The sequence below is a fragment of the Sciurus carolinensis genome, chromosome 5 (genome assembly GCF_902686445.1).
Source record: "Sciurus carolinensis chromosome 5, mSciCar1.2, whole genome shotgun sequence".
NCBI classification, from domain to species: domain Eukaryota; kingdom Metazoa; phylum Chordata; class Mammalia; order Rodentia; family Sciuridae; genus Sciurus; species Sciurus carolinensis.
Genome location: NC_062217.1, coordinates 139,733,890 through 139,747,758, shown reverse-complemented (window position 1 = coordinate 139,747,758; position 13,869 = coordinate 139,733,890).

Below are 13,869 nucleotides of genomic sequence, written 5' to 3'. Positions count from 1 at the left end.
TTGCAGATTCCAGGCCTTCTGATCTTTCCCTCTTTCTGCCAATGAGTGAACACTCACCACTGGGTTTGAAGGTGAGCTTTTAAAATATTGATGACCCCCCTGCACCTCCCAAAATCCTTCCTGATTTAGTTGAACTGAGGTGTCACCTATGTTGGACAGTTTTCAGAACTGCTCAAGTGTTTACAATATGCATCAAATTTGAGGACCTCTGGTTTAAGCTGGGTGTTTTCAGCTGCTTCATTTCTGAAAACAGAGGCAATATAATGGCTCAGATTATTCCATCCACCTTAAAGAATATTTAGATGATGAAATGGAGTACCAGAGAGATTAAAACTTGAGATCACAGAAAGAGTACCCACCCCCTGACCCCTTCTCCCAACACTGCCTCACCACCACTGCCAAATCCTCTACTAAGCAACCCGAACACAGACATCCTCATTTTACATTAGAATCTGTTCTTTTCTCTTTTCTCATCTTTTGAATTTATGCATATGTTAATGATGATGCCTTTGGGTGCAAGTGACATGAGCCCTGATTCAACTAGCATCAATAATAAAGAAACTTAATTATTTCACAGTACAAGTCCCAAGGTAGGATGTTTTCAAAGTTGGTAAATCCAGGGGCTTAGGTCATTTCTACTTTCTTTCTACCACCTCATTTCTTTAGATTGTTCTTATGCTTGCTTGCTTCCTGATTATTAAATGGCCGCCACTGTTTCTAGGCAGACACAACAGTACCACCAAAAAGAGCCCATTTCTTCCTTGCATCACTTTTCTTTTAATGGGTAATAAATTTTTCCCAGAGGCCCTTCTCACCTTCCACTGCAGACTTGCAGACTTCTCCAAGTTTCTTTGACCAGAATTAAGCCATATGCCTGTGAATGAATCATCTCTGGCCAGGAAAATGATACTCTGTGGTTAGTTGATTGGTTCAGACAGGCCAAGATTCCCTTGAAGGCCCCCAACCAATCAACCAAGGACTGGAGGAGTTCTAGCCTTCTGAAACACAAAGTCGTTTGGAGGAGCTGGAATACCAGGACTTCATCATATGGTTCTTCTTAACATAGGCTTTCATAAATGGTTGAGGCCCATGATTTCCACAGCAACTCAAAAATAATTATTCATGGGGTTAAGCTAATAGGAGTCAATTTTTAAGTCTTTAATGAAAGATAGAATTGAGTTAATCAGACAATCTGCTAGACAAAATAATTTTCACCTTAAGAAATTAGGTTTAGGGGCTGGGGAGATAGCTCAGTTGGTAGAGTGAGGCCCTGGGTTCCATCCCCCCAAAAAAATTAGGTTTGGGGTCGAGCAGAACTAGATTTAAATCTCTCCAGTTGTATGGTGCAAGCTTCAGCAAGTAACTTGTCTCCAAGACTCGGTGTTCCCATCTTTAAATAAGGAATAATAAGAATTCTTACTTCCCAGAGTGATTTGTGAGAAAAAATGAGAACAGAGAGGTGAAGTCCTTGGCCAATAATATATGATGAATAAATACAATTATTTCTAATATTAATACAGTTATGTGTTAATTAACAAAATCAGTTCTGAGAAGTGAGTCATTGGGCAATTTGCTTATTGTGCAAACATCATAGAGTGAACTTACACAAACCTAGACAGTATAGGTCAATTACTCTATGTGGTTTCTTGATGGCATCTAAAGACTCCATTAAGAGAAGATAAATACAGTGCTTTACAGTAAACTTTTTTAAAAAAGTAAATAGGAATACTCTAAAATAACAACAAAAATTCTAGTATAGTAAATACATAAACCAGGGGTATAGTCATTCATCATATCAAGAATTCTCAATTGTGCATAATTGTATGTGTTATACTTTTATATCACTGGCAGTGCAGATTTGTTTACACCAGTATCACCACAAACGTGGAATTGTTGTGCTATGACATCATGAGGATTATGATGTCACCAGGCACTAGGAAGTTTTCAGCTCCATTATAATATTATGGTCTCACTATCACATGAAGTCTGTCATGGACTAAAGCATTGTTGTTTGGCAGATGACTTAAACTAATGATAAAATGTTTTCCCACAAATACTCCTTTCCAATGTGGTTCTAGTTAGAGATGAGATTGGGGTTTGAGATTCCTTTCTCAAGCCAGGAGTTAGTACTAATATTAGTGTTCTGTGTTGCTAGTTGAGAGGGTACCTGAAATAGAATTTTATAGTGAGTTACTCATTCATTCAACAAATATTTATAGAGCACCATCTCTGCTTGGCACTGAATATATGGTGATAAGCAAACAAATGTTTCCTGTGCTCATGGAGCATGATTTTTGGATTAACTAAGTATATAGAGACATTTATACATCCCTATCCTATCACTTTGGAGTGACATCTCAGCTAGATAATTTTGGGCAAGTTGTGCTATCACTGTTGCCTTAACTTAATCCTCCATGAAATGGGTTATTTAATAACAGTGGCCTACATAGAACTTGCTGTAAGTGTGGTTCTAAGTAATATATGTACATGTCTAGTAATACATATATATATATATACATACATATATTTATATGTGCATATGTATACATATATACATATAATCAGTTTTCACATTAGTTCTATGAAGTAGTTTCTCTTTCTACCCTCCTTTTATGGATATGGAAACTGAGGCACAGATGGTATTTGGGACTTGTCACATAGTTAATAAGTTTTAGAGCTAAGATTTGAGCCCAGACTTAGAATCTGTGGTCAAAACTTTACACTATGCTGCATCTCAAAACTATATTCACAGAATACGCTTTAATTAGAGTATTTGGTTCACTGTGTTAATCCAATTCTTGATATAGTTAAGTTTATATACACTACTTTGTCATGTGTTTTCTATTTGACCTACTTGTTTATGTTCTTTTTATTTTCTTAGCTTTTTTGGGTTAATCATTTTTTATTCCATTTTTTAGTTTAATAATTTGTTATATTTTCTTTTCTTACTCTGTAGTGATTACTTTGGTGATTATAAAACAAACATTTGATTATTATAGTATAATATAAGTTGTCTTTACTACTTTCTTGATAAAGCTAGGACCTTAAACACTTAACCATCCTCCTATCTTTTGCATTTTTATTATGCATTTTAATTCCAAATATACCTTAAGTCCCATAAGAGGTTGTTATTGTTGTTTTGTTCAGTTGGTGTTATTTCATACTTACCTGTTTACTTACCCATTCTGTTAGTTTTTTCTTTCTGCATTTCTCTGTTTCTATCTTGAATCATTTTTCTTTTGGTATTTAATACTTAAATATTAAAGATATTATTATTTAATACAAATTTGGTATTTGTATCCCAGTATCATAGTTTTTTTTTTTTTTTTTTGTGGTGGAAAACATTGTTAGTCTTCATTTCTGAAAAATAGTTTCAGTAGGTATAGACTTCTAGGTAGGGATCTAGGTAAGGGTAGACTTTAAGGCCTCCTCTGCTCTCCTAAATAAAAACCCAAAGCGGGTCTCCAGGGTGGTAAGTGTGCACTGAAACTGGCACCTCTCCTGAAGTTGCTTGTTAATCCTCAGGGAGCCAACATTTGTTCCTAACAGCTGTGACTTCAAGGGGGACAAAGACAAAGGATTACAGCCCATTAAGGTGAAGGAGGAGATAACACAGTGGATATCTAGTATAGCAGGACCAGGAACTGATACATCCTCAGAAGGAAAAAATATATATAGTTTTCCTATGATGAAATTCAACTAGAAAGATGTCTGAACAATAGCTCTGGATAGAGGACAAAACAAACCAAAACAAACAAACAAACAACAACGAAAAAACTCCAAAAATACATAACCATAACATGGCCTTTATGTGAATTTGCAACCCAAATTCACGTTCTTTGTATTCTGAAAACCTCAAATCAAGAATTTGTTAAAAATGGTCCTTGGTTGCAGTACCCACAGGTGCTTGGTAGATGCAAACACACAAGCTCTCTATAGGAGTGTACCTTTGACCTGAGTCTCAAAGATTTTACATCAGACATGAGTTCACATGCAAAGCAACAGAAAGACAAATCTTTTCACAAGATGCATGAGGATAAAGGTGAGAAACCTTAAAGAAAATGGGGATTTTTAAAAAGTTATAATTATAGGTAATGAAGAAATAAAAAATTAATAGGGTATTATGAAAAACCTTATTCTAATGTATCTAAAAACTTAGATAAAACAGATAAATGACTTGAAAAGTATATTATATTGAAATGGTCTCAGGAAGAAATAGAAAATCTAACCAGTTCTATAAACATTTAAGTTCAGTACTTTAAAATCTACCCACAAACAAAACATCCAGCCTAGGTTTTTTACTGGATATGTTTTGCATAAAATATTCAAGGATAAATTATTTCTAATCTTATACAAAATATTCCAGAGTATATTTAAAAAGAGTGACATTTCATAACCTCATACTTGATATGAAAACTTTACAAGGAAATGGGAAAGTTATGAGCTAATCTCACATGTAAGTAGATGTAAAATTTATATATAATAAATTTCCAAGCGAATCCAATAATGAATAAAAGTATTATGATCAGTTTAAGTGTATTTCAAGAATGCAAAATTGAGGTCGGGTGAAGGGGTACAAGCCTGTAATCCCAGGGGCTCAGGAGGCTAAGGCAGGAGGATCATAAGTTCAAAGCCAGCCTTAGCAATAGCGAGGTGCTAAGCAACTCAGTGTCTCTAAATAAAATACAAAAAAGTGGAACTGGGGATGTGACTCAGTGGTTGAGTGCCCCTGAGTTTAATCCCCAGTAGTACCCCCACAAAAAAATGCAAAAGTGATTTGACTTTAGAACATTGATCACCATAATTTGCCATACAAATAGATTAAAGGAATAAAACATAGTTAACTCAATAGATACCAAAATGTTTATAAAAATTTCCACCATTAATGAAAAAATCTCAAGCTAGGAATAAAGGGAAATTCCCTTAATTTAAAAACAGGATATCTCCCCAAAATTAAAACATTTAAAATGTACCACAAATATCATGCTATGCTAAGTGTTGAAACTATTTTTAAGATAAAGTCTTCTGTTAACTACCTTAACTAACAGAAGTACTAACTTCTGTTTCTACCTCTTTTAAATATTGTGCCAGAAATCTAAGCTAGTGAAGCAAAACAGGAAAGAAAAAAAAAAATGGACTTGGAAGCAAAGAAATAAAATTGGTATTATTTATAGATAATATGTTTGCCTGTGCAAAAAATCCAGAAGAATCTATTTCTAAATTATTAGAAAAAATACAAGAGTTCAGCAAGGTTGTTATATATATAAGATTGTGGCCTTCAAGATGGCCCCCAAATATGCCTGCATTTTAATTTTTTTGTGGTACTGGGGATCGAACTCAGGACTTTGTGCTTATGAGGCAAGCACTCTACCAGCTGAGCTATCTTCCCAGCCCCCTGCATTTTAGAATTCACAACCTTGTGTGATCTTCTCCCCTACTGTACCAGTGTGACCAATAGAATACCACAGAAATAATTAGTATAGCCGTTCCAAGATCAGGTTATAAAAGATACTATGGTTTTCATCTTAATTTTTCTCTTTCCCCCCCAGCACAGGGGGACACCAGTGACCTTGTTATGAGCAGCCCTATTGGGAACAGAGGAACAGTGTCCTGCCAGCAGCCATGTGAGTGAGTTTGGAAGAGATCCTCCAGCCATGGTTAAGCTTCCACATGACTGCACTGTTGGCTGATATCTTGACCACAAACTTATGAGAGATCCTGAGTTAAAACTCCCAGCTAAGCAGACCCCAAATTTCTGACTTTAACAAACTATGAGATAACAAATGTTTGAGGTTTTAAACCTCTGAACTTTGTATAATTTGTTATTTAGCTGTAGGTGACTAATACAAAGATCAACACTCAAAAGTGAACTGAATATACGAGCAATAAATAGAAAATAATAATTTTTTTTTACAAAAAGGAGTATTTTGCAATAACAGCAATAGTATAAAATTCTCTGGAATAAATTGAACAAGTTTCATAAGATCTTTATGGAAAAATAAATTTTATTATATTATTTCAATGGAACATAAACAATAAATGAAGATGAATGGCTAGTACTCCTACAAGTGTGAGTGAATCCCATAAACATAAAATTGAAAAAAAAGGCAGGTTGCAGAAAATACATACATACATCCCTCATTTACATAAGGTTCAGAACCACATAAAACTGAATATATAAATTTGTAATGAATATATGTATAGTTCACATATGTGAAAATAATGAAGGCAGGCAAGGGAGTAAGAAGTAGAATGACTACTTTTGAGGGATAATTATGGAAGAAATTGATGGTGAGAATATAAAGGAGGATTCAAAAGTATTACTAATATTTTCTAAATGAAAAGGAGGATCCAAAAGTGTTGCTAATATTTCTTCTTATTTTTTGAAATAACATTGCATATTGCATATGTAATTTCATATGTCAATAATATTCCATAATAAAACTTGTAAAACAGATTTTATTAATACCTACAAGCACACTATGAACTTTCCCACTTACATCTTTTGGGGTTTTTTTCCTTAGTTTTTTGGGGAGTTGAGAATGGAGACAATCTCTTCCCTGGTATGACCCTTAAGATCAGTAAATTGTTTGGGAACATCTGGTATTTGGTAGCATCGTTCTGACAGTCCTTAGGATATGGCCTGCGTTCATGACAATAGATTGTTCTGGTGTGTTGTTATTTCTAAACTTCATGATTTTGAGATGCCAGTTGGAGTCAAGTTGTGTGGAAGTTTCCATTGTGCTCTCACTGCTGCTGCAGACATGAAAATTCTTATGTGTTTGTGTAAGGAACCAGCTACTCTCCAGGTTTTTAATGCTTTCTACTGTGGTTGTGGGTTTCAGAATGCACAGTCTTATTTAATGTGGTGACCACTTTCCCTTGACATTCTGAATGGCACTGACCGTTGTGATTCCTAGCATAGTCTTGCAGTTCTTACTTATTTATACTAAGAGTTCATCAAACCAGGGACAGTTTTAACTCAGGAACAGTTTTAAAGGTCCTGTTATATCACTGTCTAGGTTCACTGTGCTTGAAAACAATGATGAACCCGTACCTCTGCCCAAAACTTACAGCAACAAAACATAGATGACACTCCTCATGAAAAAAGAGTCATAAAGCTAGGCTATTTGCTGGGACAGTTTTCCATACTCCTTTGCCTCGTTCATGCTCTGTCAGTGGATTAACAGCTCATGAATTAACAGCTCATGACAACTGTGGGTCCACTGAGTCACAGGAGCAGGTGAGTCACATGCTAATCCTTACTTCTCCAACAGATATCTTATCCCAGCCTTTTATAATGCTGACAGGTTCAAAGTAACTAAAACTGGCTGTAACCAGAGACACACAAAGACTCAAGTGTCCACTGTTGGATGATGCAAACTTCAAAATTAATCTTTGTATACCCCAGGCAATACACTGCTTGTTCATGTGTCTCCTTTGGATTTATGATATACTTTCTCCCTTTTGGGAGCTGATACCCTCTGGCCCTGACCTTTATAGATCATGTGGAATCAGACCTCTCATCTATCTTGATCTTGTCACTATCAAAGTTCTGACTAACAGTTTAAAAAAATGGAAACAAACTCCGTGGTGCACATTTAAACTATTCCTATGTAGACTATCATTGCTATGAAATTGTTTTTGGATTTTAGAACTTCATGTTGAAAGTAACTGCTGCTGAAATACCATTTGAACTGTCATTAGGCTGATGGGACAGCTGCAGGTGAAGGTAGCCACTGGATGCCAGCCATTTAGGATGGAGAGTAAGTTCTGATTTCTCAAGGGTAGAGACTGCTTTGAGTTGCTATTTTTTGTTTTTCCAATTTCCAAAGTCTGATATCTCACTATAAGCAGGTTTTATTTTACACACACGTATGTTTGCACACACACACACACACACACACACACACTTTTTAAAATTTTAGCTGAGGGGCTCAGACAGACAGATCAACTGGATACTGGGGAAGGCAAAGAGGGTGGAGTGAAAGATGATGTCATTGTTTTTGTGAATTTTGGGGGGAAAGGTGGTATTTTTTAATGTATTGAATTAGAAGAGTATAGCATCCACAGACATTATCTACAGATAAATAAAAATGCAGATGAGTTTAGAGCTGGGCATATATATTTGTTGGGGAGGGAGCAAAAGCAAGTTCTCTTAGGAATTCTCCTCTCCTAACTCCTACCCACTTATTCCAGGTCTACCTTTTGGCACTCCACTGATAAGGCATCATGCCTCTTCAAACTCTTGCCCTTAGCCTCTTTGACCTTCCTCTAGCCACATACTCTGCCATGGGGATGTGTCCCCAACCTGGATCCTGTGCATGTCGCCCTCCTAGACTATGCTACAGCACGCTTGGACCCTGAACCTGCTTCTCTAAATGTCTCAATCTCACCTCCAGAGCTCTCTCCACCTCTGTTCTGAGTATGGCTTCCTGATGGCTTCCCACACCACAACTGGCTGCCCTCTTGGGCCTGAGAGATGGATGTTTAGAGGATGGGGTTGGGGGAACACACATGGACAGGCTGGGACAGGTGAGCTGGAGTGTCCACTGCATGAAGGTGGGCTCCCCAGCCCAGCAGGTTAAAGACAGGGAGGGAAGAGAAGGGCCCTGACTGGGCTGGGCAGTATTCTTGCCCTGGGCTCCATGAATGTTGGGGTCCTCAGTTCCACTCACTGATTCTCATCTCAGTCCTTTAGTTGTCTGATGGTTGTCTGCATCCTTCTTTCCATCTTCAGTCTTCATTCTCCGTGTGTGGAACGCTCAGCTGAGTGTGACAAGCCCAGTCACTTCTTCCCACCTCTACTCCACAGCCTTCCCCCTCTGGTTCTTTGTTCTGGTTAGTCTCCATTCATCTCTTAAAAGGTGGAGTGGAGACAGTTTGCTGTCTGGATAGGAGGACACTGAGGGGACATGACTCAGTGGATGGAGACAGGTCTCTGTAGAGTTTTACAGATTCATCTTGGATGGGGAGCGGAGACTCTGTCCTGGAGTGATATTGCAGATAGAGTGGAGAGATTTGGTCTCTGGACTTCCTCTACAGATACAAAGTGTGTCCTAGAGAAGTTGGGGCTCCTAGCAGATCTTGACCAGCCCACCAGCAGGGAAAATGGTGGAAACACTGGCTGCTTGTCAGAGCTGCTGTGACATGGCCCCTGGAGGACTTTGGCTTCTGGGAGTTCTCACAATCTTTGGTCCAGAAAGAATTGATATCTTATAACCTTGTGTGTGCACACTGTATTAACATACCAAAAGCAACTTTTCTAAGTCGATTATGTAATGTGATCCTAGAACAATCTGCCAAAATTGTACTTGAGAGAAATTTTACAACACAATGACATAGAGTAACTAACCTCATTGTTCATTTTGTTCTCCCTTTCTTTGGCTGACTTCTCCTTTACCCTTCCTGTCAAAGCTTAAGTGTCACCTTTCAGATTGGTGTTCTCTGACTACCCAATCTCATAACCGATTCTCCCTTATTCTTTACTTCACCAAATGTTGCTGAGTGCCTAGGAAGTGCCTGCATCCCTCAATCCAGGTCCTCATGAAACTGAAAATTATTGAGATTTTGTTAATGTATCAGGCAGGGTGTTATGAATTATATTTACATTTTCTTATTTTAATCTTATGAGGTATGTATGATTATCATCACCTTTTTACAAATAAGAAAGCTGAGGTACAGAAAGGTTAAGTAACTGCCCAAAGTCAGACAGTAAGGGCCAGACCTGGAGTTGATCCCAAGAAGTGTGATTTCAGAGCATGGACATTTTCTTTTCTTCTCCTTCATTACATGTCTCACATGACAACTCCATGTGTTACAGGGGGATGAGGGAGACTTTTTTGTCATCTTGAAATGGCTGCCAATGCCCAAAGGTGATAATAGATTCACCTCGTTCTGAAGAGAGCTCTTAACCAGTCTTCGACAATTGATGTGGAACTGGTGTGAATACCACTGACCTGCTCCCACGGAAGGTGTCCTGCTGGGTGAGGGGCTACCCTGCAGCAAGGGTATGTGAGGTAGACAACGGTGGCAAGAGCTGGGGGTAGGGAGGAATTGTTCAAGTCCCCTTCCCTTCCTGCCCCCAGTGCAGAGTGAGTGAATCACAACCAGAGAGAGCCAGGTAGGGAGGGGAGTGCAGATAGACTCCACCCCAGTCATCCAAGGCCCTCCTGCAACAAGTCACGGCTACTCTGGGCAGGCAGTGGACTTTAGATAAGAGATGGGTTCAAAGAGTTCAAAGTGGTCTGGTCTAAATTTGAATAACTGAAAGTGATAGGAAGTAATGGAATGTGTCTGAGATATTTTTCAAGGGAGGAAAAAGGAAGGAATTGATTTGACACAGCATAGTAGAGGACAGTGGGAAGAGTCAAATCTATGTCATGTTTATTGTCTGTGGTTTTGAAACCTCTTGGTGAACTGGTTCCCTGTGTTTAGCCATGTACTCATTTCCAGAAGACGTTCCTAACTAGGTTGTAAGCCCTATGAGGGCGGGACATGTCTGTCTTATTTACTACTCTGTCTGTATTACCTAGACCTAGTCCAGCAAAACAAGTGTTGTTGAAGCAAAAAGTAAGACACCACTTTAGGCTTAGGGAAATTCTGTTGGTTATTACTCCTGGTAGTCCAATGTCTGACCAGCCCCCCAGAGGATGCTCTGGAATCCGAGATGCCAAGGGACTCATAGCAGGAAGACCTCGGGGTAGGAGTTAAGAACAAGTGCAGCATAGTCATACAGAGTTTCCCTTTGATTATCTATGAAGTGCCTCAGTCATATCAGCCCCTTAGGATTCTTATAAAATTTAAGTGAGATGGTACATGTAAAGACCTTAGTACAGTATGTGGGTCAGAGCAAATGTCTGACAGATGGTGACTCTGATTGTCAGGGGTGGGGCAAATGAAGTTTCTAGGCACAGGTAGTTAAAGACCTAAATGTAAGTCTATAAAGCCAGTAAAGGCAAACATAGGGGAAAGGTGCTACAACATTGGTCTGGGCACTAATTTCTTGGATGTGACTCTAAAAGCATAGGAAATAAAAGTAAAAATAGACAAATCAGATGGCATCAAATTAAAGAGCTTATGTAGAGCAAAGGAAACAACTAACAAAGTAAAGAGGCAACCCACGGATCGGGAGAAAATATTCATGAATCATGTGTTGGATAAGGGACTTGAAAATATGTAAGGAACTCAAACTCCTCAATAGCAAGAAAACAAATAACCCTATTTTTAAAATGTACAAGGAACCTAAATAGACATTTACCAAAAGAAGATGTACAAATGGCCAACAGGTACATCATTAATCATCAGGGAAATGCTAACCAAAACTGCAATGGGACATCACTTAACACTCTTTAGAATGGTTATTAGCAAAAAAATAAAAGGTGATGTGTGGGTGAGAATGTGGAGGAAAGAGAACCCTCGCACACTGTTGGTGGGAATGTCAATGAGCTATTTTGGAAAACAGCATGGAGATTCTTAAAAAACTAAAGAGAGAATTACCATATATTCAAGCAACCCCACTTCCGGGTATAAATCAACATGAATTAAAAATCAGTATGTTGAAAAGATAACTAAACTCCCATAATTATTGCAGCACTATTCACAATAGCCAAGCTATGAAAACAATCTAATACAGATAAAAAACATGGCATATATACACAATGGAATGTTATTCAGTCAAAAAAAAAAGAAAGAAATTCTGAGGACTGTATAGAGGGAAAAGAGGGGTGGTAGGGGTGGGGGGCAAGGAAAAAAATAACAGAATGAATCAAACAACATTATCCTATGTAAATTTATGATTACACAAATGGTATGCCTTTACTCCATGTACAAAAAGAGAAACAACATGTATCCCATTTGTTTACAATAAAAAAAAAAAAAAGAAATTCTGTCATTTGTGACAATATGGAGGACACGATACTAAGTGAAATAAGCCAGGCACAGAAAGACAAACAGCGCATGATCTCATTACATGTGAAATTCAGAAAAGTCAATCCCATGGAAGCAGAGAGCAGAATGGTGGTTACCAGAGGCTGAGGGAGGCAGAGGTGAATGGCGAATGGGTACAGGTTGGATCAAGTGTCCAGTTCCAGTTCCACAGGATGAAAAAGTTCTGGTCTTTTTCACAACATATGTTGTGATCTGCACAACATAGTGACTGTAATTAATAATATTAATTTTAGCAATATTTAGCAATATTTCAAAATTGCTAAGAGAAATTTTAAATGTTTTCACCACGAACAAATAGTAAGCATGTGAGGCGATGGGTATGATTATTAGCCTGAACTGATCATTCTGCAATGTATACATGCATTAAAACATCAATGGCACCTCATAAATATATGCAATTGCTATTTGCCAATTTAAAAAATTTAAAGGAAGGTATATGCGACCTGAGTCATAGGAGACTTTTTGAGTAGTACAAGCTAAAGATTGTAATTTTAAGGCTAAGAACTTTAGGAGTTGGTGTGGAAAGATCAGAACTCAGTGGTGTGTATGGGACTAAGAAGGAGGAGCTTATCAGACTTTTAAAATGTGTGATGTATAAATAAGGAGGGGATTACATATGAGAACAGGTTTTGCAAAGCTCAAAGTGAGGTGAAGTGTGAGGATTTATGTATTTATAGCCAGAACCCTGCAAGAGTTAATAGCGGGCCTCTGGCAGGGTCTCGTTGTTTATTTATAGAAATTCCTTGGGGAGCAGAGAAGGGGAATGCAAGTGAAGAACATGCTTCTGTGCAGGAATGTGTATGGGACAGAGAGAGAGTGAAGGTAAGCAGGGGAAGACACGTAGGTTCAGTTTTCCTCAGGCCTCCATTTAACGCATGCTCCTGGCCATCTTCCAGATCTCCTCTCACTCCCGTGTCTTGCAGCTGTCTTAGTGCCACCTTCTCCGGCCAGTTCTGTCCGGACACCCTGTCTGACCTTGAGCTATCACCCAGTCCTTCTGTAGAGCCTCAGCAGGGAGAGCCAAGTGCTGGCAGAGGCCTCCCTGGAAGTGACTCACTGTGAAAGCTGGGCTTGTTCTCTTCAAAGGGCGAAGCTGGCTAAGACAGGGATGAGAGCGCTCCCTCACACAGCCCCACTCCCTCACAAGTTCTCTTTGGAAACTACCCTTTCCCTTCCTGGGATGACCTCCATCCTTAATGAAATGGGAGAAACAGAACATCAGGGCTTGCTTCCTCTTCAAAGAAAAGAGGAGCACACTGAGGTGCATTTTAAAGGCTCTCTGGCAAGCTGGAGTGGCGGGGAGGGGAGGAGGTCGACTTGTCTTTGCTTTCGTAGGTGGCAGGGAACCTGGCCCACCTCTACTTTCTCTGTGAAATGTGAAGGGCTGCCTGTCGTTCTGGGAGAGTCACGGCAGTTCCTCCAAATATAAACCTTTCTCCTCTTAGGGTCTTCAAGCGTGGGGTCAGTTGTGCTCACTGAGCGTGTTTGTTTTTAGAGGGAAGAAAGTTAGGCAGGAGCCACCAAAGACGTCTGAGATAAGACCCCTGCTCTATTCCAGGGTCTATGCCCAGGACAGTGGAAAGCAGGGAAGGCTTAAAACATTGGGAACTCTAAGGCGTTAAATGAAAGCGTTCTTAAGGAGCGGGTGGCTGGAAATGACTTCTTGAGTAGAGACATGAAAGATGGAATCTGGACAGAAGGAGAGGAAAAGAGATGGTGTTCTAGAAGGGCCCAGAGCATGAGAAGGGCACAAAGTGGCAATGATCATGACATGGTGGGAAAGCGGAGAGATAGGCATGTGTGACCAGAGGGCAGGGGCTGCAGCGAGGCTGAGGTACGACCAGATGAGGGAGGTTGAAGAAAGTGGTCTTTCACTGTCTCTGTAATGGGGAAACAAACTGAAGTGTGCCTCTACCTGGA